The 19,841-nt window shown below is 47.7% G+C and overlaps 1 long non-coding RNA gene across 4 annotated transcripts in view; it reads right to left on the reverse strand.

Annotated features, from left to right (window-relative positions):
* Positions 1-4,341: 4,341 nt before the first annotated feature.
* LOC108314670 overlaps positions 4,342-19,841 on the reverse strand; it is a 38,342-nt gene continuing 22,842 nt past the window's right edge. Inside the window, exons 3-6 of one of the 4 annotated variants that reach the window (XR_005202652.1) lie at positions 16,829-16,943; positions 10,861-11,141; positions 7,769-9,585; positions 4,342-4,825 (exon numbers count right to left, since the gene is read on the reverse strand). This is a non-coding gene — a long non-coding RNA (uncharacterized LOC108314670). Of the gene's footprint in view, positions 4,826-6,950; positions 9,586-10,860; positions 11,142-16,828; positions 16,944-19,841 lie in introns of those variants that run through there. The other 3 variants (XR_005202654.1, XR_005202653.1, XR_001829592.2) reach the window with 3 other exon arrangements.

Below are 19,841 nucleotides of genomic sequence, written 5' to 3' on the forward strand. Positions count from 1 at the left end.
GAGGCTGGTCAACATGATGAGACCTTGTCTCTAACTAAAAATACAAAAATTATCCAGGTGTGGTGGTAGGCTCCTGTAATCCTAGCTATTTGGGAGGCTGAGGCAGGAGAATTATTTGAACCTGGGAGGAAGAGGTTGCAGTGAGCCAAGATCGTGCCACTGTATTCCAGACTGGATGGCAGAGCGAGACTCACCTAAAAAAAAAAAAAAAAAAAACGAAACACAGAGTATCTGCAGTCACAGTGTCCCCCTTCTTGGCTGGAAGCCAGGCTGACTACCCTCCCTCAGTCCAGCCTTCTCTGTAGGATTTTGAGGGAGGCAGGTCACTCAGTTCTTTGAGACTCAAAGGAGCCTATTTTCTTGGTCATGCCTTCCTGGTGACTTTAATGCCAGTATTCAGCTGAGGAAAAGCTGCCTGGGGTGCAAAAGCCGTAAAAAACGCCACGATGCAGGAAGCCAGTGCCTCCGGGGAGCCGGAGCAGCCTCCAGAGCAGACCAGGTGGGGTGTCCCAGGGTTGAAAGGTGTTTTTTTTTTTTTCAGGGAAGTTACTTATCGACTCATTGGTACTTCAGTTTCCTCATCTCGAGGAGGAATGATTGCTCAGAGGATTCCCTGTGATGATATAAACAGGGTGGAGGAAATAATAAAGCAAGGCACGCAGAGCCTCCCGATGGGGAGCAGGTGGAATCCTGACATCCAATACCGCACTTTGCTCATGGTCCAAACGTCATGGAGGCAAGATGACAAGTCCCTCAAAACAGGCCCTTCTGGGGGGACCTAATAATTTCAGTCAGTGACTAGGAAGTTAAGAGGTCGTGCATCTAACCCGACCTCTCCTGGGACCTCACTCTGTACCTCAGTTTCCTCTTCCGTCAAAAGAGGAGTTTCGGCATGAAAGCTTCAAAGTCCCTTTCAGCACTCAGGAGATTACTCTCCCTGCTACCCCTGCTGGGGGTGGAGGGTGTAGACAAAGATGCCTCCCCATTTTTTTTGCCAGGGGAAGAGGAACACAAGTCCTTAGCGTGTTGAGGCTCCGAGAAGAGCTGAAGGAGTCGTAGCTGCGAAGCCACATGGGGAATGTGTGTGGGTGGCTGCCACCCTTCCTGCCTCTTTCATTCTTGGTCTGGCCAAGTTCAAGAGCATCCCTCCTCTGCCCCTGCAAGGGCATCCAGTCGCCGTCCCCTCCCTTCTCCCCTTGTCTCTTTCCTTCTCTCCAGATACCAAGCAGCCTGACCTCCCCTGCAACGGCCTCCAGCCTCCCCATTGTCTGGGGGGTCTGCTGCTAATTGGATTGTAAAAGACGATCCTGCTTCACAGCTGTCTGCAAAGCAGGGTCCCGCTGACTCGGGATAAATGAAATGCAGACCAAGGACGGGCTTACCTGCTGACACGCTGGGCAGGACCAGGACTGCAGAAGTCAGAGGCGGCGGCTGGATGCTCAGATGGGAGAGGCAAGGACTGGGGGAGGAATAATCCCTCCCTGGAGGCCGCCTCATGCCTCCGACTCCGGGGCTTCTGTTCAACCAAAGCGGCCAAAGCCCTCCTCACACACTCCAGTCAGAGCAGGGCTCTCTGCGGCCGCTTCAGAGACGCGCAGTCCCGCGAGACCCCCTCCAGAAAGAAGCCCCGTGTCTGAAAGGCTCCACCTGGCCATTCATTCATTTACTCATTCGCTCATTCGAGCTTTGCTTGTTTACCGAGAACCTCTAACAATTCTGGCGCCGAGCTGCACCCTAGGAGTGCACGGATGGTGTGCCAGGACCGTGGCTTCCCACCCTGTCTGCTGTCACTCCACAGTAATAAACACCTGTGTTTGGTCAGGGATGTGGCCACCCAGGCATGAAACTGCACTTCCTGCCTCTCTTGCAGCTAGCTGTGGCCATGTGATTGCACCCTGGCCGACAAGACTACACACGGTGTGGGGGACCCTTCCTTCAAAAACAGAAGCACAGTGGGCCCAGGCCCCTGGGCTTCCCCCTCTCAGCGCTCCTCTGTCCTGCTGGCTGAAATGGCAGATGTGAGGGCTGAGGCTGAAGGGGCCAATCTTGAGAAGGTTCCTGGGGACAGAGGCCCCCCATGGTAGAGCCACAGACAGAAGAAGCCTCATCTCAGGACGGCTCGAGGGAGATGCACTCTCTACCCTGGCCTGCCTTCCTCCAGACTTTAGTGTGAAAGAGAAAAACACAAAACCTACCTTCTTGAAGCTACTGTGACCTGGGGTTTCCGCTGTTTCCAGCTGAGGATAATCGAAACCTACACAGCAGGCCACGGCGCCTCAGCCTCCTCAGTAGCCGGGATTGCAGCCACCTGCCACTACGCCTGGCTAATTTTTGTGTTTTCAGTAGAAAAGGAGTTTCACCCTGTTGGCCAGGCTGGTCTCAAACTCCTGACCCCAAGTGACCCACCAGTCTCAGCTTCCCAAAGTGCTGGGATTATAGGGGTCAGCCACCATGCCTGGCCTAGACTTCTGACATTATAGACTAGTAAAAACCTGATTCTAGGCTCCTAGAAAATTTGCACCTGCAGAAATTCACCAGTCACCTTGGCCTTGCTGAGATGCTTCTCAGCTCGGCTCAGGACTGGATGATTTTTCCTGTGTTCCTGCCCCCATGGTTGACATATTCCTCAGCAAGATGTTAAGCCCTCTCCTCTCCCTAGGTTCAGACTGTCCCCTTTCAGAATGCCAGCAAGTACCCAAAGAATGGGCGAAGGCCAGGGGCCAGGATGAGGCCATCCCATGGCAGGCTGGGTGTTGGGCTAGACGGCTGGTGCATCCAGTGACACTGGCCAGGGAGGTCCTGGCCACATGCCAAAGGAGCACCAGCAACTCCGAATTCTTATCTTGTGCATGGCTCTGAGGAATCATTTTTATCATATCAGCCTTCATACAAATAAATGAATCCATTGCCTCAGGGGGCCTCATTGTCGTCAAACGGAATCAACACATCTCTTTTTATTTCTGTGTAAATAACATGTTTCCAGAATTATTTGTAGTAATACATGCAACCATAAAGAGCTGACATTTCTGCTGTTATTCTTCATTGGTTTCTTCATTCATTCATTCATTCATTCTGTGAGATTCTCTGTCTTTTGATTTCTCTCTCTCTCTCTACTTTCCTGAGACAAATTACCTAAGACAAGGATGAATTATTGGAAGTGGATCTATATGGGTCCTGAGGGGGTCACTGAACCCTGTTAGTGTCTGTTTCTTGGCCTGGGTGCTGGACACTGGGCTGTATCCAGTGAGTGACTGGTGAAAAAGCCGTTCCTTTTTATCTGCGAAGTTTTCTGCTTGTGCATTATTCTTCAATAAGATGTTTATTAGATTAAAATAATGAGATACCTCTACACACCTATGAAATGGCTAAAATCCGAAACAATGATGACACCAAATGCTGGTGAGGATGTGGAGCAACTGGAACTCTCATTCATTGATGGTGGGAATGCAAAATGCTGCAGCCACTTTGCAAGACAGGTTGGCATCAAGCCTTGAAAAGACATAGAGGAACCTTCCATGCATATTGCTCAGTGAAAGAAGCCCATCTGCAGAGGCTACACAGTGCACGATTCCAACCATACGACATTCCGAAAAGGCAAAACCATGGGGATGGTCAAAATATCAGTGGTCTCTGGGGTTGAGGGGGGAATAGGAAGACCACAGGGTGTTCTCAGGGCAGCGAAGCTACTCTGTACGATACTCTGATCGGGACACATGTCTTGTTTTTTTCTTTTCTGGAGACAGAGTCTCACTCTGTCACCCAGACTGGAGTGTAATAGCGCAATCTCAGCTCACTGCAATCTCTGCCTCCCGGACACCTCAGCCTCCAGAGTAACTGGGATGGCAGTCATGCGCCACCATGCCTGGCTCATTTTTTGGTATTTCTAGTAGAGATGGGGGTTTCACCATGTCGGCCAGGCTGGTCTCAAACTCCTGACGTCAGGTGATCTGCCTGCCTCAGCCTCGCAAAGTGCTGAGATTATAGGTGTGAGCCATCACAGCTGGCTGGGACATATGTATTCATATGTTTGTCCAAACCCATTGAATGTGCAGACCCAAGAGCTGACCCTGAAGTAAGCTGTGGGCTTCAGTGAATAATAACCTATTAATATTGGCTCATCGATTGTAACAAAAGTGTCACAAGATAGAAATAATAGAAAAAACTAGAAGGTGGGGGGATTGGGAAAGGGGCATGTAGAACCTCTATAGTTTCTGCTCAATTTTTTTTTGTGAACCTAAAGTTATGCGAACATTTTTTAAGTGTATTGAAAAAAAAAATACTAAAAGGGTAACTGGTGGCAGCCGCCAGCAGCCCTCACCCTGCCTGCAATGCCCACTCAGTCTGTGGGCAGGGCCCATCCTGAGGCCGAGCAGACCACCCACATGGCTAGTGCAGCTCAGCCGCCCTGCATCCAGCAAGGTCTCAAGATGCTCCCAGGCATTCCAGAAAGGAGTGCATAGAACAGCCTGGAATGTGGGCACGGGAGACTGGAGAGAGGAGACCAGGGTCGGACAGGCACAACAGTAAGATTTCTGTGCAGAGATGTCTCCACTCACAAAAGCATGCCAGGTCTGCAAGTCTGTATTCCTGAAGAACAGTGGTCACGGTCCATCTGTGTAAGCAGACAGCTCCATGCAGGTTCCTTGGGGCGTGGTCAGTAGAAAACACCCAGGCTAGGGGTTCTGCAGAAACCCACCTCCGAGGTGGCCCCTTGGCTCTGACAGACGCTGTGCTTGTGTTTCAGACAAGAAGCGGCTTGGCCATAAGGTGACAGGGGCTGAAGTGTGTATTAAGCCACCACAAGAAGAACACGGGCTTGTTTGTCCTAAAAAGGAAAATCACAGCTCACCACATTAAAAAAACAAAACAAAACAAAACACTTGTGATAAAATGTATATAAAATATATATAAATATTATATATATATATATATATATATATATATATATATATATATAATTTGCCAGTTAGCCATTTTTAAGTGTAAGATTGAGTGGCATTAATTGCATTCACAACGCTTTCTAACCATCACCGCCATCTAGTACCAAACATTTCCACCATCCCAGACAGAAACTCCATAAACATTTAACAATGAAAGCTCCTCATCTCCTCCTCCCCCACCCCTGATAACCCTAAATCTACTTGCCGTCTCCTGAATCTGACCACTCTCGATCCCTCCTGCAAGTGGGAGCAGACGGCATCCATGCTTGTGTCTGGCTGCCTGCACTCCCAGTGAAGCTTTCCACTCGTGTTGTAGCCGTGGATCAGTGCCACATTCCTTTTTATGACTGAATAATATTCCATTGTGTGCATAGACCGCAACTTGCTTATCTGTGTACCTGCTGATGGGCATTTAGGGAGTTTCTCCTTTTTGAACATCGTCGATAAAGCTGCTGTGAACATTTATGACAAGGTTTCATGTGGGCATATGTTTTCCATTCCCTTGGGTAGATACCTAGGAGTGAAATTGCTGTGTCATACGGTAATTCTATGACTAAAGCTTCTAGCATTTTTAAAACTGCTTATATGGTGGGGTACAATGGCTCACACCTATAATCCCAGCAGTTTGGTGGGCTGAGGTGGGCAAATCCCTTGAGCCCAGTAGTTCAAGGCCAGCCTGGGCAACATAGTGAGACCCTATCTGTACAAAAAATACAAAAATTAGCCAGGCATGGTGGCGCACACCTGCAGTCCCAGCTACTCAGAAGACTGAGGCAGGAGGATCGCTTGAGCCTGGGAGGTCAAGGCTGCAGAGAGCCATTATGACACCACTGCACTTCAGCTCAGGTGACAGAGTGAGAATCTGTCTCAAAAAAAAAGAAAAAAAAAAAAAACGTGGCTTATAAATCAGAAAAGGACTTAGTATGCAAATGTTAGAGTCCTCTGCCTTCCCTGATAGTGAAGTCAGCACGAAAGAGAGCCACAGTTCACTGAGCACATGCAGCCTGTGCAGGGAGCAGGCTAAGGGTTTTATGGTCAAAATTCTGTTTAATAATCCTACTAACACCGTGAGGTAGGTGATACTGTTGTCTCCATTTTACAGATGGAAAAACAGTCCCACAGCTGATGTCAGAGGTGGAATCTAGCCCTCTCTGAGTCCAAAACCTCCACTTTGACCTGGGGTGTTAGAATTCTACGAAGCTTTGTGGGTGTAAAAATGAGAATGATCATGGCAGTAGATATTGGACACTGAACATTGCAGCCAATGAGGACGTGTGGCTGTGGATCCCCCACAGGGACACTTGCTGCTCTATAAAGTGCATCATGTGACAATACAGAAAGGATAACGCTCTCTGACTCAACTCATGCCCTCCCCAAATGGGATAGTAATGAGAGTTGATTTTGCTATTCTCACCACCAGGATCTAATCAAACATGAGAACAGACCAGATATGGGAAGGACCCAACAGATATTCACAGTCCATGCAGGTGGTTAGTGCTGCCCAGCATTAGGGCACCAATGCCTCCTGCCGGCCTCATCTGCTGACTGAGTTTTGTCACTCACAGAATAAGAGCTACCTTGCATTTAGAACTTCACTCATATATTCTATTGTCCCATCATGTGCTCTGGTTATGACCAGATAATACAGTTCAGTACTTGTAAGATCATTATAAGATGGTCAGTCAGCCGGGCACAGTGGCTCATGCTTGTAATCCCAGCACTTTGGGACACCAAAGCAGGTGGATCACGAGATCAGGAGTTTGAGACTAGCCTGGCTGATATGGTGAAACCCAGTCTCTACTAAAAATACAAAACTTAGCTGGGTGTGGTGGCATGCACCTGCAGTTCCAGCTTCTCGGGAGGCTGAGGCAGAAGAATCAGTTGAACCCAGGAGGCGGAGGTTGCGGTGAGCCGAGATCGTGCCACTGCACTCCAGCCTGGACGACAGAGCAAGACTCCATCTCAAAAAAAAAAAAGAGACAGTCACTTGCCTGAAAATACTTAAATAGGAGTCCAGTGAGTGTGGTGTGATGGGGGAGTGGTCTCCAGGTTGCCCTCTGGGTACAGCAGGTCACAGGGCAACTTTCTCTAATAAAGGCAGGATTCAACGCTGCTGATAAGCAAGAACTCCTAACTGTGTTCAGGCCACCTCAAATGTATTTGCCCTCTGTGGGTTATTAAATTACATGCATATTTAACTGAAAATGATTATCTCCTCACTAGTTTCAGTGGACATAGTTAGGGGCGGTATTTCACTTCTGTTGCAGTTTTACAACCAAAACTCAAAACATCAGTTTCCATGTTCACGTTGATTCTTCCTCAGAAATACACACCAGGGTGTGTTCCAATCATTTCTCAACCATTTGAGCTTTCGATGTGCTTGTAGGTATGTTTATTTGGTCTTGGGCTGCATTTTTCACTTAAAAATCAGGATCACATGTCTAATCTCAAAGGGTAGGATAATCCTGGCTGGCATGCTCATTTGGCAAATGTTCGCACTGGTTTAGCATCAACACATGGCTTTTATGGGAGGATTTGCAATTTTATACTTTGCAAAAGACAGCTTTCTGTTGCATCCCCCGTATTGTGAAGAACAAACTAGTTTCTTATTTGAAAAAAAAGAACCTGCCCTTTTATGGGAAAACTAGTTCAGCTCTGTGTATATTATGCCACATGAAAGCAGTTTTGCCTTCATTTGTGGCTGCCTGATTACAAAGACAAGATCTTTAATTAAAATTGGTTTGGTTATGTGTATTTCTTTCAAAGAAAACCATCAAAATAGCATTTGTGACTCATTACCTTCTTAACAGTGATGTTCTCCTTCTTACCTCAGTACTGAGCCTATTTTGACGGAGATGCTGACCTTGAAGGGTCAGGGGACTGTGGCAACAAGGAGCCTTGTCTTTGCCCTCCAGTTGGCTTTCTGGTGCTGTGACTTTGACCTGGGCAGTGAGTTTTTGTCTGATAAATTATTTTGAGGTCATGGAAACCTCTGGGTCTTACCTGAGTCCAGGAGGGCAGGGCTGAGGCCTCTGCACACCAGCTAGCATCCTCTGGGTGGGCCCTGGGCTGAAGCATCAGGGGATGCCCTGGTTCAGCTTGGCTGGAAGGCCAGGGAAGGCCGGAACTGATTTTCTCATTATCCCTAGGGTGGATTTGGGATCACATGGCTTGCGGGAACTCTTCCCAGCCGAGGAACAAGATTGCCTAGATCCGAGGGCTGTCTAACATGTTAGCAAAATTAGTGCATAGCAATATTTTTGAGAATCTGTGGTTGGGCATTTTGTGTTTTTTCTTCTGCCAAAACAAGCTCGCTAACTTCTTTGCTTCTCTGTCTGCTGCAAAGAAAAGCAAGGGAGGGGGGACGCCAAATCATTTGCACATTTCACGTTGACAGAGCCCCGTGCTAGCATGATCCCGGAGGCCGGACGGGAAGCCAGGCTCCTTGGGCGGGGCTTGTAATAACAGGGTGACCCGGGCTCACTTCCCACCTGATCCCAGTGGGAGCTGCTCTTCCTCCTCCTCTCCCATGAATACAGAGCTTTTAAAAAAGTGACAGAGTAAACTGGAATCTTTGACTTTTCTAAGTGTGAATGGTATTTTTCAGTCTTCCCTCCTCCCCACCTAGGCAAGACCAGCCATATTCCAATTCCTTAGGCAAGTCCTAATGACAACAGCTAAGCTTTAATGAGCACATGCTATGTACTGGGTCCTTGTCCAAGGACCTTCTGCTCACTGATACATGTAACCCTCGTGATAACCTACAGCCGGATTGTTAAGAGTGAATCTCAGTTCTGCTGAGCTGTGTGACCCTGCACAGTTACTTAACCTCTCTGTGACTCAGAAAGACACAATGGAGAAAATCATGTGGCCCACCTCAAAATGTTGTTTTAAGTAAATAAGGCTAAATATGCAATGCTCTCATTAGTAGTGCCGGGTACATGGCTTAGCTGTTACTATTCCATTGTCCTGAAGCAAGGTGATTACCTAAGAGCACACAGTACATTACTGGCAGAGCTGGGCTTCGGGCTTCTGACCACTAGACTGCAGTGCCTTGGGGAGAGGCAAGATGCCATCACGGTGTCGGGGTATGTGCAGAGAAGGGCTCCTTACGCGAGCATTCCACAGTGGCTGCAGGGCATAGCTGCATGCAAGCAAACACAATGCCAAGGCATCTGTGCACGAAAGAAAGAAAATGTCAAATGATGACTGCTCACCACCATCCTCTTGCTCCACCTTCTTAAAGAGAAAGGGTCCTCCCTTTACCTGGCTGGTTCCTGGGTTGGGGTGTGGTGTGGGGACAAGAAAAGCAGGGTGGTGGGGATCTGGAAGGTGGGACAGACAGAGGCTGCATGATGTAACAGCCAGTGTGTGTGACCAGCCAAAGGTCAGTCAGTAGGGCTTGGTTAAATAAATGGTATAAATTTCACACAGCTGCCGCCAAGATGGAGGAAGCTCTTTGGGGGCTGATAGGGAAGGAGTACCAAGTACCTTGCTAGGAGGAAGAAAAAGGGTGTGTATGAAGCACTAACTTCCGTGTCGGAGGAAAAATATATATTCAGACACCCCTTGCTGTACTCAGAGACTTGGTTCCAGGACCCCTGAATATATCAAATCTGTGCGTATTCTAGTCCTGCAGCTGGCCCTGTGGAACCCACGATGCCAGCAGTCAGCCCTCTGTGTGCGCATCCATGAACATTATATTTCCATCCTTGTTTGGTTGAAAAAAATTCACATGTAAATGGATACGTGGATTCAAACCCATGTTGAACCAGTTCAAACCCACATTGTTCAGGATCCACTGCAGTTGCATTTTCTGTTATGTGCATAAAGTAATCCCAGAAGAAAAGAAGTGGTTATCCAGGAAGGGGGCAGAAAGGAGGAGATACTAAAAACAGAGTAAATGGAGCACAGAGATGGGAGTGAACTCTCTCTGTACGTGTGTCTGTGTACTGTATGTACATATATATCAGATATATATGATGTATACATAATTTCATCCATGTATACATTATTGATTAAATATTAATAAAACAGTAATATTTATTAATGTTATAATATATTATTAAATATTTTATATTTATATTATATATTTGTATAATTATGTATTACTACAATGTTATAATAATGCATTATTAATTACATGTTAATAAGATATTCATATTTATTTATTATATTTACTAATGCTATATATTTATTTGTATATTTATTAATGTATATTAATAGTCATATATAAAAATATATTGTTTAATTTATAATTGTATAATGTATATTACTATACATTAATATATAAATGCATATTTGTGTATTAATATGCATCAATTAATGCATATTAATGTATGTTAATAAATTTATTTATGTATATTTGTTAATGTTATGATTAATAAATATACATGTATATGTACATTAACCTATGTGAATAGGTAAATGTGTATATTCCTAATAACAAAGCCTGAAAATATCATAAAGCAAACTTTTGTAGTAAAAAAGGAGAAGCCAAGAAATCAACCATCATAATTGGAGATGCTAAAATCCTGCTCTCAGTAGTTGACCAAAGCAGGCAAAGGAAATCAGTGAAGATACAGAAGACTGGAACAACACTAGCAAGCACCTTGACGTAACAGAACGTACAGAATACTCACTCAACAATCGTGGAATGCTCACTCTTTGTGAGTGCATGTGAAGCATTCCTCAAGACAGACCACATGCCGGACCATGAAAAGAGTTGTAATCCATTGCAGAAGACTCAATGTCCAGAATATGTTCCCTGACCACAATGGAATTAAGTTAGAAATCAGCAAGAAAATATCTAGAAAAAAATCCCAAGAGACTTGGAAATTAAGGAACACTCTTCCAAATCATCCATGGGTCACAGAAGAAACCACAGGGGAGCGGTGGATCAAAGAGCAGGGACACTTACGCCTGCAGCAATAGAAGACTGGCTCAGCCGAGCACGGGAGTCCTTGGATGACGCAGCACACAGTGGCCCCGGCAGTCCAGACAAACCCAGAGCTGCGATGCTGTCTCTCTGGTCGAGGCGGTGGCAGAGGTTCCTGGATTTTCTCTTCTTTGACCTCCCCTCCCAGCACCGACTAGAAGCCCGACTAGAAGCCTTCTAGGACTGCCAGCTGGAGGGAGCCTCATGCCGAGGTAGGCAGGGAAGGTAACCGTTCATCCTGGTCTGGGAATCATTTTGTATGGCTAAAATAGAAGCAGCACTTTTATCCAAGGAGAGGGGCATAATCACCAAATGCACATGAAGCCGCTTAAACTCTGGGAGCCGACAGCCCCCTGGTTTAATTACACAGTGGGGCTGTATTCCACTGAAAGCAATTACATTTTAGATCTTCTCTCATACACACATACAGGCACGTGCACACACACACACACACACACACACACACACACGTGCCATGCCCAGCCTCCAGGGGCAGCCAGCAGGACTTCCCATCCCCACCCGCCCTCTGTCTCTGAGAGGGGAGTATATATTTAGCCTTTTGCAGGGTGAGGATATTTTTGAATTAGATATTTGTTCACATAGTCCAATACGCCCAAGTCCACAAGGACAGAGTATAAGTTTCTTCCCCTCCTGTCCTTTCTGCACACTACCCAGCTCCCCAGATGCAACCAGGGTTGTCAATCTCTTGCATATACTTCTGAAAACCATTCGCACCATAAGCCCATCTATCCCTCTGAGTCCTTATTCCGGAAGGGATATGTGAGCCTTTTGTATCATGTTTGGTAAGTAGACAACCACTTCTCTTCCCGGCAGACAAGTTGGCCTCCTTCAGGAGAGCTCCCTGTTGGAAGTCAAATAAAGGCTCTGTCTCCAAGGAGGGCCCGTTCCAGGTAGCAGTAGCTGGAGCCACAGCCACTGTGCCCAGAGCTGGTTAATGAGTGGGCCTCGAGGTCCCCACCCTCCCCAATCGCAGCCGTGAAAGGTCCCCTTTGTGTCAGGGGAGGGCTCCAATGGGGCACAATGCTCTCTTGTCGGAAAGGCCTCCTGGAGCTGTCCAGGAGCAGCTGAGAAGGAAGGGAGCAATTTTGCAGCCGTCCCCACGGCCTGGTGGAATCTGTGGAGACTCACGTTTCCAGGCCCAAGCTGGCAAGTGGGCTCCTTCCCCAGGCAGACCCGAACTCAACCTCAAGAAGGCCAGGGGTGCAGGGCACAGAGCTTCAATGTCACCCTTCTCCAAGACAGGCCAGCCCCGGCGTGGGGGCCACAAGGGAGCAGCACCTGGCCTCGGCCACCCCTCTTGTCTGCCAGAGGAGCAAGGCTCCCAAAAGGGTGTGATGGTCAGAACAAATCTCAAATCTGTAGTTCCAGGCGATTCCATTCTTCCTCTTATTCTAAAACTAAGTGCTTCACACATTTGGGAAGTATTATTAAATACGGGTCTGTCAGATGGTCTGTGGTCAGAGCTAATTTCTTCCAGTTTGCAGAGAGTCTAGTTACCAACCCCTCCAGAGGAGCTGTCAGAATTGCTGTGACTGCAGATGCCACTTGCAAAGATTCTGCTGGCTCCAAGGCCCGGGCCCTGCCTTGGAACAGACCTGTGCCTTTGCAGCATTTCTTTAGAATTCTCTCCAAGATCACAGTTCTCTACTGGTTGGAATTTGAATCCAAAATCCAGGGCAATTGCATGATCACTGAAAACCTAACAGAGTAATTATTTTCATTCACTCCAGTGGGATGAAAGTTTGAGATTTTATGTTGTCTTAGGGTTATCCCAAAGGCAAACATATAATTGATTTTTTTGAAAAAATGGATCTGACATTTTAAACATTCTTTTCACATTTCTCCAAAGCATTTGACAGACACAAATTCTCCCAACATTCCAGAGAAAAGAGATGAGGATTATATTATGCTCTGGATAAGGAGATGCATCAGCAAGAGTGGAATGAGGTTTCCATTTGTCAAAAGAGGAATTCAGGGTTGAGGCAAAGGCTCCCGGGTGTGTGTCCTGCTCCCAGCTGTCAGCCCCAAGGCTGACACAGGGACAGGTAGTGACATTTGATGGCATGTACTCTGGGATCAAGAGAACAGAGTGTAGATAGAGCCAGAGGGCATGCATTCAAATCCTGGCCCTCCCTGTTCTAGCCATGAAAACCTGAGCAAGTTACCCGACATTTGGGGATCTTCGTGTTCTCATCTGTAAAATGGGTGTAATAATGTAATAGTATCTAACTCTATACTTAAAGAAGTTAATACTCTGAAGTGGGTTAAAGGCCCTTGGGGCATAATATTTATTTATTTTTTTATTTTTTTCAGGCAGAGTTTCTTGTTGACCAGACTGGAGTGCAGTGGTGTGATCTCAGCTCACTGTGACCTCCACCTTTTGGTTTCAAGCAATTCTCCTGTCTCAGCCTCATGAGTAGTTGGGATTACAGGCACCTGTCACCACACCAGCTAATTTTTTTTGTATTTTTAGCAGAGAGGTGTTTCACCATGTTAGCCAGGCTGGTCTTGAACTCCTGACCTTGTGATCCGCCCGCCTCGACCTCCCAAAGTGCTGGGATTACAGGTGTGAGCCACTGCGCCCAGCCCTTTGGTGCATAATAAATGCCCAGTAGGTGTTGCTCTGCTCATCCTCCCTTCCTGCCCTTCTTTCACCCATGGCAAGGTGCCACTCTCTGGAGGAGGCTGTCCACCTGTAGGCTTGCCAGGTGGCTGAAAGGCCACAAGGCTGTGACTTTTTGTCCCATTGATTAGCTCAGACCTAGAGAACGACAAAAACCTTAAAGAGTCAGTCAGCACCTCAGATCCCTATGTGGTGGTGCTACAAGGCTGGGCCCAACGGCAGACACAGGCAGAGCCTGGGCCTGCAGGGAAGAGGGACCCATCAGGCACAGCGTGATCTGACCTTGGCCCCTGCCATGGGCAGGTTTATATCTCAGCGTGGGCAGGCTCTAGTGCCGGTGATTCAATCAAACGCTCGTCTAAATGTTGCCACCAAGGTGTGTGGTGGATGTGCTTAACCTCTTCTATCAGTCAGCTTTAAGGCAAGCAGATTACCCTTGACAGTGTGGGTGGGCTTCACCCAATCAGGTGGAGGCCTGATAAGCAAAATCCAAGTATTCCTGGGATGGAGGGATTCTGCTTCAAGACTGCAGCATCAGCTTCTGTCTGGGTTTCCAGCCTGCTGGCCTGCCCTGCGGGTTTCAGACTTGCCAGCCTCCACAGCCATGAGAACCTGGGTGTGTGTGTGTATGTGTGCGTGTGCATGTGCGTGTGCGTGTGCACGTGTGTGTGTGTGTATTCTGTTTCTCTGGAAACCCTGATTGCTAATACCACTCCTATGACTAAGCTGGGTGGGAGGTGTGAGGGGAGGTCTTCTCATCACTGTTGGAATGATAAAGTTCTATCCGCTTCTTGAGTGCTAGCTGGTTGCTGGGCAGAGTGCTAAGGGGTTCCACTGTCTCATTTGAGCCAAATCGTCACCTCCTTTCGTTTCTCAAAACTTCCACATGAGACACTGCTGTATCACAAGATTCACGCATTTAAAATTTTAAGGTTGTTCCCAAATTCCTTAACCTGGAGAGTTCAGCTGCTGATACTCTCAGCAATAACAGACTTAGTCCAGTGGGTGAAAAATGTTACTTCCTTTTGTTTCGCCATTCATCCGTCAATGGACGCTTGGGTCACCTCCACCTCTGGGCTGTTGTGAACGGTGCTGCTGTGAATATAAGTGTGCAAATATCTCTTCGAGATCCAGTTTCTGTCTTTTTGTTTCTTGTTTTTTTAAGCAATGGGTTATCTCTATCACCCAGGCTGGAATGAAGCGGTGTGATCACAGCCCACTTACAGCAATGAACTCCTGGCACAAAAGATCCTCCCTCCACAGCCTCCTGAGTAGGTAAGACTACAGGTGTGAGCCACTGAGCTCTGCCCCATTTTCAGTTCCTTTAGATATACACCCAGAAAAGGTGTATGGGGCATTCGTATTCACATTTGCTCAACAGTTCTAGTGAGGCTGGACCTATTTTCATATCCTTATTGGCCAGTTCACATTATTTTTAGCATAGCAGTTTAGCGCGATATCATTGTGTCTGTGTCTGTCTATCCACAATATCACACACTGCTTAGCTGCAGAGATGATGCCTGGCACATTTAGCACATGGTCTGGCCCTTAGCACATGCTCTTACTTGCTGAGTGGCAAATAAGAGATGCTGAGCCTGGTTCCCAAAAAAAAAAAAATTTTTTTTTTTGCATTTTTAGTAGATATGGGGTTTCACCATGTTGATCAGGCTGGTCTCAAACCCCTGACCTTCTGATCTTCCCACCTCAGCCTCCCAAAGTGCTGGGATTACAGACATGAGTCGCTACCCCTGGCTTTTTTTTTTGCATCGATTGTACACTTTGGTGCTAGGCACTGTAGCAAACATTTCTCTACGAATTCAGGCCACCATAAGATCCAAGGCTTTTCTAGGCATAGACCTATCAGCTTTTCTCCAGCAATATCCCAGTCAGTGGAAGAGTCGGAGATGCTGAGCCTAGTCCCGGAAAGCCAGACCCCTCCTTCACAGAGAATGTTTGTTATCACCCAGTTATCCATTTCCCTAATATCCGTTATTAGAATTTTCTACCAGGCAAATGGCCATCACCAATAAAGGCTACATTTCCCAGATTCCCTTGCAGCTATTGTGGTCATATGACCAAACGCTGACCAATGGGGTGTGAGTGGAAGAGGAAGTGATAGGTATAATTTCTGGGTCATGCCCTCAAGGGAAGGGATATACTAGGGGTGGCCGCCCAAACGTTGAACAACCAATAGAGTACAGGCAATTAGAATACATGGCACCAGGAGGAGCCTCTCAGCCGTGCCAGTGTGCACCAACCTCACCATTAGCCATGGACAGCTCTCTCTTTGGTCAGAAAGAGGACTTGGAGGTGAGCCATGCAGATGGGGACAGCAGCCTATGGTTGGCAGAGGAACCAGAAAGACAGAGATTTCGGATCCCTGGCACAGGGAAGTACCACTTGACCCTGCACACTGCACACCTGGAGTGCTGTGAATGAGCGAGACTTAGTTTCCTCTCATTCAGATCTGTGCTTTTCTGGATCTGCATGGTAGCAGCCAAGCCCATACTCCAGACACATCTCCTATTCTCTCCTCTTCTCCTCCTGCACTGGTTTTGCTTTCCAAGAAAAGAAAATGGAAGAATTTCCTACAACAGCTTCTGCCATCTCAGTGCAGCTGCAGGGCATGGAACAGCCATCGCTGGGTGTAGCAGGCTGAACAGTAGCCTTCACTCACTACCCCTCACCAAGAAGAGATGGCCACATCCTAAGCCTGAGCCTGTGCATGAGGTCTTCATTGTAAAAGGAGTCTTTGCACATGTTACCACTTAGGCATCCCAACATGAGATCACCATGTTTGGGGAGGTTCCTGAGTCCTATGACAGTGCCCTTGTAAGAGAGAGAAGAGGAAGACACAGAGACAGATTGGTGCAAGGCTGCACAAGCCCAGGAGTGCCTGGAGCCACCAGGAGCTGGACGAGGCAGGAAGGAGCCACGCTGGAGACTCCAGAGAAAATAGAGCCCTGCTGAAAGCTTGCTTTCAGGCTCTGGCCCCCAGGACTATGAGAAAATAACTTTCTGTTGTTTTAAGCCACCAAGTTTGTGGTGGGAATTTTCTTTGGCCGCCCCAGGGCACTCCCCTGCACCATGGTGACTATTTTTCTCTGCCACCTTGGACATTTTTGTCTCCTCCTGCAGAGGAGAGTGTGGTTCTATGTAAAAAGCATGGACGAGTAGTCCAGGGTAGCTGCCTGGTGGTCCCACCGTCTTCAGACACCCCTGGGTTCTCAGATTGCATCTACCCCATGAGGTTCAACCCTGAGAACACCAGCCTCACCCTGCCCAGCCACGCCCACCCAGCCTCACCTTGCTGCTCTCAGCCTTCCCTTCTGAAGGATTCCCGTGACAGGTGCAGGCATGGATTCCTCTCCTTGCGGGTTCTGTGAAACGCCATGACCTGCTGCAGAGGTCTTGACTCCTGCTATGGAAAGGGCAGGTGGTCAGAATGCAGGACTGACTTCTCAAGACACCGGGGCTATTGGGATGACACAGACTCAAATAGCCTGTTTTGGAAATCAAACCCTTTCTCTCTGCATTCCAACCATAACATCCTAATCCTTCCTGGGGTGAACTGCTGCCTCTCAAGGAAATGCAAAAGGAGTCAGACATTCAAGCAACGTGTTAGTTACCAAGCACTTGCAGCTACTGTAGGAGAGACCTGACCACCGTGGCCTAAAAGAAAATAGGGCTCTAGTGTCCCCTGCACATGTGCTCACCAGAGGCCCAAGGAGATGGCTCAGGGATGGAGAGGAAGCTCCGCAGAGCCCTTGGATGGGGATTCTTCATTCCTCTGCCCTGCTGTCCTGTTCTTGAGGGCTGAGGCAGGGGGAGGACCCACTTCCCTCTCATGGGGTGTCCTGCTTGGATGAACTCACATTTGTGGGGTGACTTCAGGCCTATTGCCTCGTTTGTGGATCCTCTGTCTAAACGTACAGATGGCAAGATCCCAGGCGTCCAGCAACCTGCTCTCATGGCTATTGACTCCTAACAAGAAGAGTAACTGTTCCCTTGGAATTTCCTGAAGTCTTCCCAGCCCTCAGGCCAGGCTGCAGCCTGGGGCTCAGGAGTCAGGGGTGCCTGACTCTCGATTCACCTGTTGGTGTGTGACTTGGGCAAGGCGACTTGGCCTCTTCTCACAGTGAAATGGGGCAAATGTCTCATTCCACTGAGGGTTAAACATGATGTGCTTGGCACTCAACAGGTGGATGTAAATGTCAGCAGCTGAGGTTGGGGCCCAAGTCCCATGTGTCTCCACTGGCATTGCATGCTTGGTCCATGAGGACACAGACCCAGGACCTGGGAGCCAGCACTCTGCTAAGTGCTGCGGAGGCAACAACCTCTGGGAACAAGAAAGAATATTCCCTGCCCGCAGGACCCTGACCAGAGGGGCACTGGACACTAAAGAAGCAGGATAACTTCAGTGACAAGTACAGTACCATGCAGAAGGCACAGTGAGGAACAGCGAGGGTGGGGAGGGCACCCTGGGGTGGGGACAGCCCCTCTGAGGAAATGGCACTTGAACTGAAGCCCAGGAAGGTGGAAAGGGGAAAAGGAGCCGGCCAAGTACAGGTGGAGATGAAGCCAAGGGCGAGTTCAGCGGGCCAGCCCCCTTTCCAGGCTGCTAAGCCCCCTTCCTCCTCCTTCAGCTGGATGGTGAAGCTCTGGAGTTCTAATCCTATATGTGCCACAGCGGGAAAGTGACTTTACCTCTCCGTGCCTCAGTTTCCCATGTAGAATGAGGATGACAATAGTCTGACATGCTGGAACTCTGGAGGAGTAAGTATATAAGCACACAGAGAAAAATGAGAGCAGTGTTCCCAAATGCAGGTGTGCCGGAAACATTGAGGAATTTCAAAGGCACGAGTGCTGTTTGCTTGACACAGAAGGGTTGCAGGTTCCAGCCTGCATGTCCTGAGTCTCCAGGACGGAAGGGGTCTCAGGAGTGGAATCTTATTCCAAAGGGTCGAGGCTCCTGCCTGCAGCAAAGCTGCCCCTAAACCCAGATTGTACCATAAACCAGTCAGCAGAGAGCCAGCACTGTGGCCCAGGAACTAGCTCATGGGTATGCATTTCTCGGAAAGGCTCCTACTCCCATCACTCCAAATAAGCAAAACCCCAAACCCCACAGATGCACACCACACACATCACTGCCTGCAACCTCAGCCCTGTCTCCAAGCTGGTGGGAATGGTTGATCCTTTAAGTGCATTGAACCCTTTCTGTTTGTTTCATGAAAAAAAAATAATTTGTTTGCTTTAGCCACATTGTTGTTTAAAAGAATAAAATAATTAAAACAAGAGAAACTCTATGTAGTCTTGGATTTTTCTCATTATCAGCACATAAAATGTGTGGATGATATCTGTCATTTTTTAACCAACACAATTGAATCAGTGGTATCGTTGCCCATTGAGTTATAATGCTTTATCTTGTATTTAACAAATGTACATACACATCTATATACGCAAATTAGATGCCTAAATCTGTATTCCTTTTCTGTGGCTGCTGTTACAAATGACCACCAACTGGATGTCCCCCAACAGCAGAAACATTTTCTTGTGCAGTTCTGGAGGCCAGAGCTCCAAAAGGTGATGCTGGGCTGGTTTCTTCTAAGATCGCTAAGGGAGAGAGAGTTCCAGGTTCACACTCCCAGGGTTGCAGGCATCCTGGGCATTCTCCACCTTGCAAAGACATTTCTCCAATTTCTGCCTCCACCATCACGTGGCCTGTTTGTGCCTCTATCTGTGCCCTTTCTCTGTGTAAGTCTCTATCATCTTCTAAATTACTTTATTTGCCCATCTTTGTCTAAGCTGGATAAAAATCCAGGACAACAGGCATCTGTTCTGTCGTAGAATGTAACAGTCACCCCAGTTCTGCCATCCCACCAAGTCCGAGTTAGGTGTCACTAGCCAGTGGCTCTGGTATACTCACAGCAGTTGGTACTCAGGATTCTAAATGGACCCTTCCCTCCTCACTGTTTCCGGGGACTACACTTTGTGAAGCAGAGTGTCAACAATCCATGCAGCAAGCCCCCTTTCCTGACTACTTACCTTTGAGGATATAAACACAGAAGTCAGGTGACCTGGAGGACTCATGGTCAGTTGGCAAGGGGGCTTGGATTTGAACCCGGGCACTGACCTTCAGAGTCTGAGTTTGTATCTATGGTGCTCTAGTGCCTCTACCCTAGTTTTTTTGGGTTTTTTTGTTTTTGTTTTTGTTTTTGAGACAGAGTCTTACCCTGTCACCCAGGCTGGAGTGCAGTGGCACAATTCCAGCTCAATGCAACCTCTGCTTCCCAGGTTCAAGAAATTCTCCTGTCTCAGC

The sequence above is a fragment of the Cebus imitator genome, unplaced genomic scaffold (genome assembly GCF_001604975.1).
Source record: "Cebus imitator isolate Cc_AM_T3 unplaced genomic scaffold, Cebus_imitator-1.0 Scaffold159, whole genome shotgun sequence".
In the NCBI taxonomy this organism is placed as follows: domain Eukaryota; kingdom Metazoa; phylum Chordata; class Mammalia; order Primates; family Cebidae; genus Cebus; species Cebus imitator.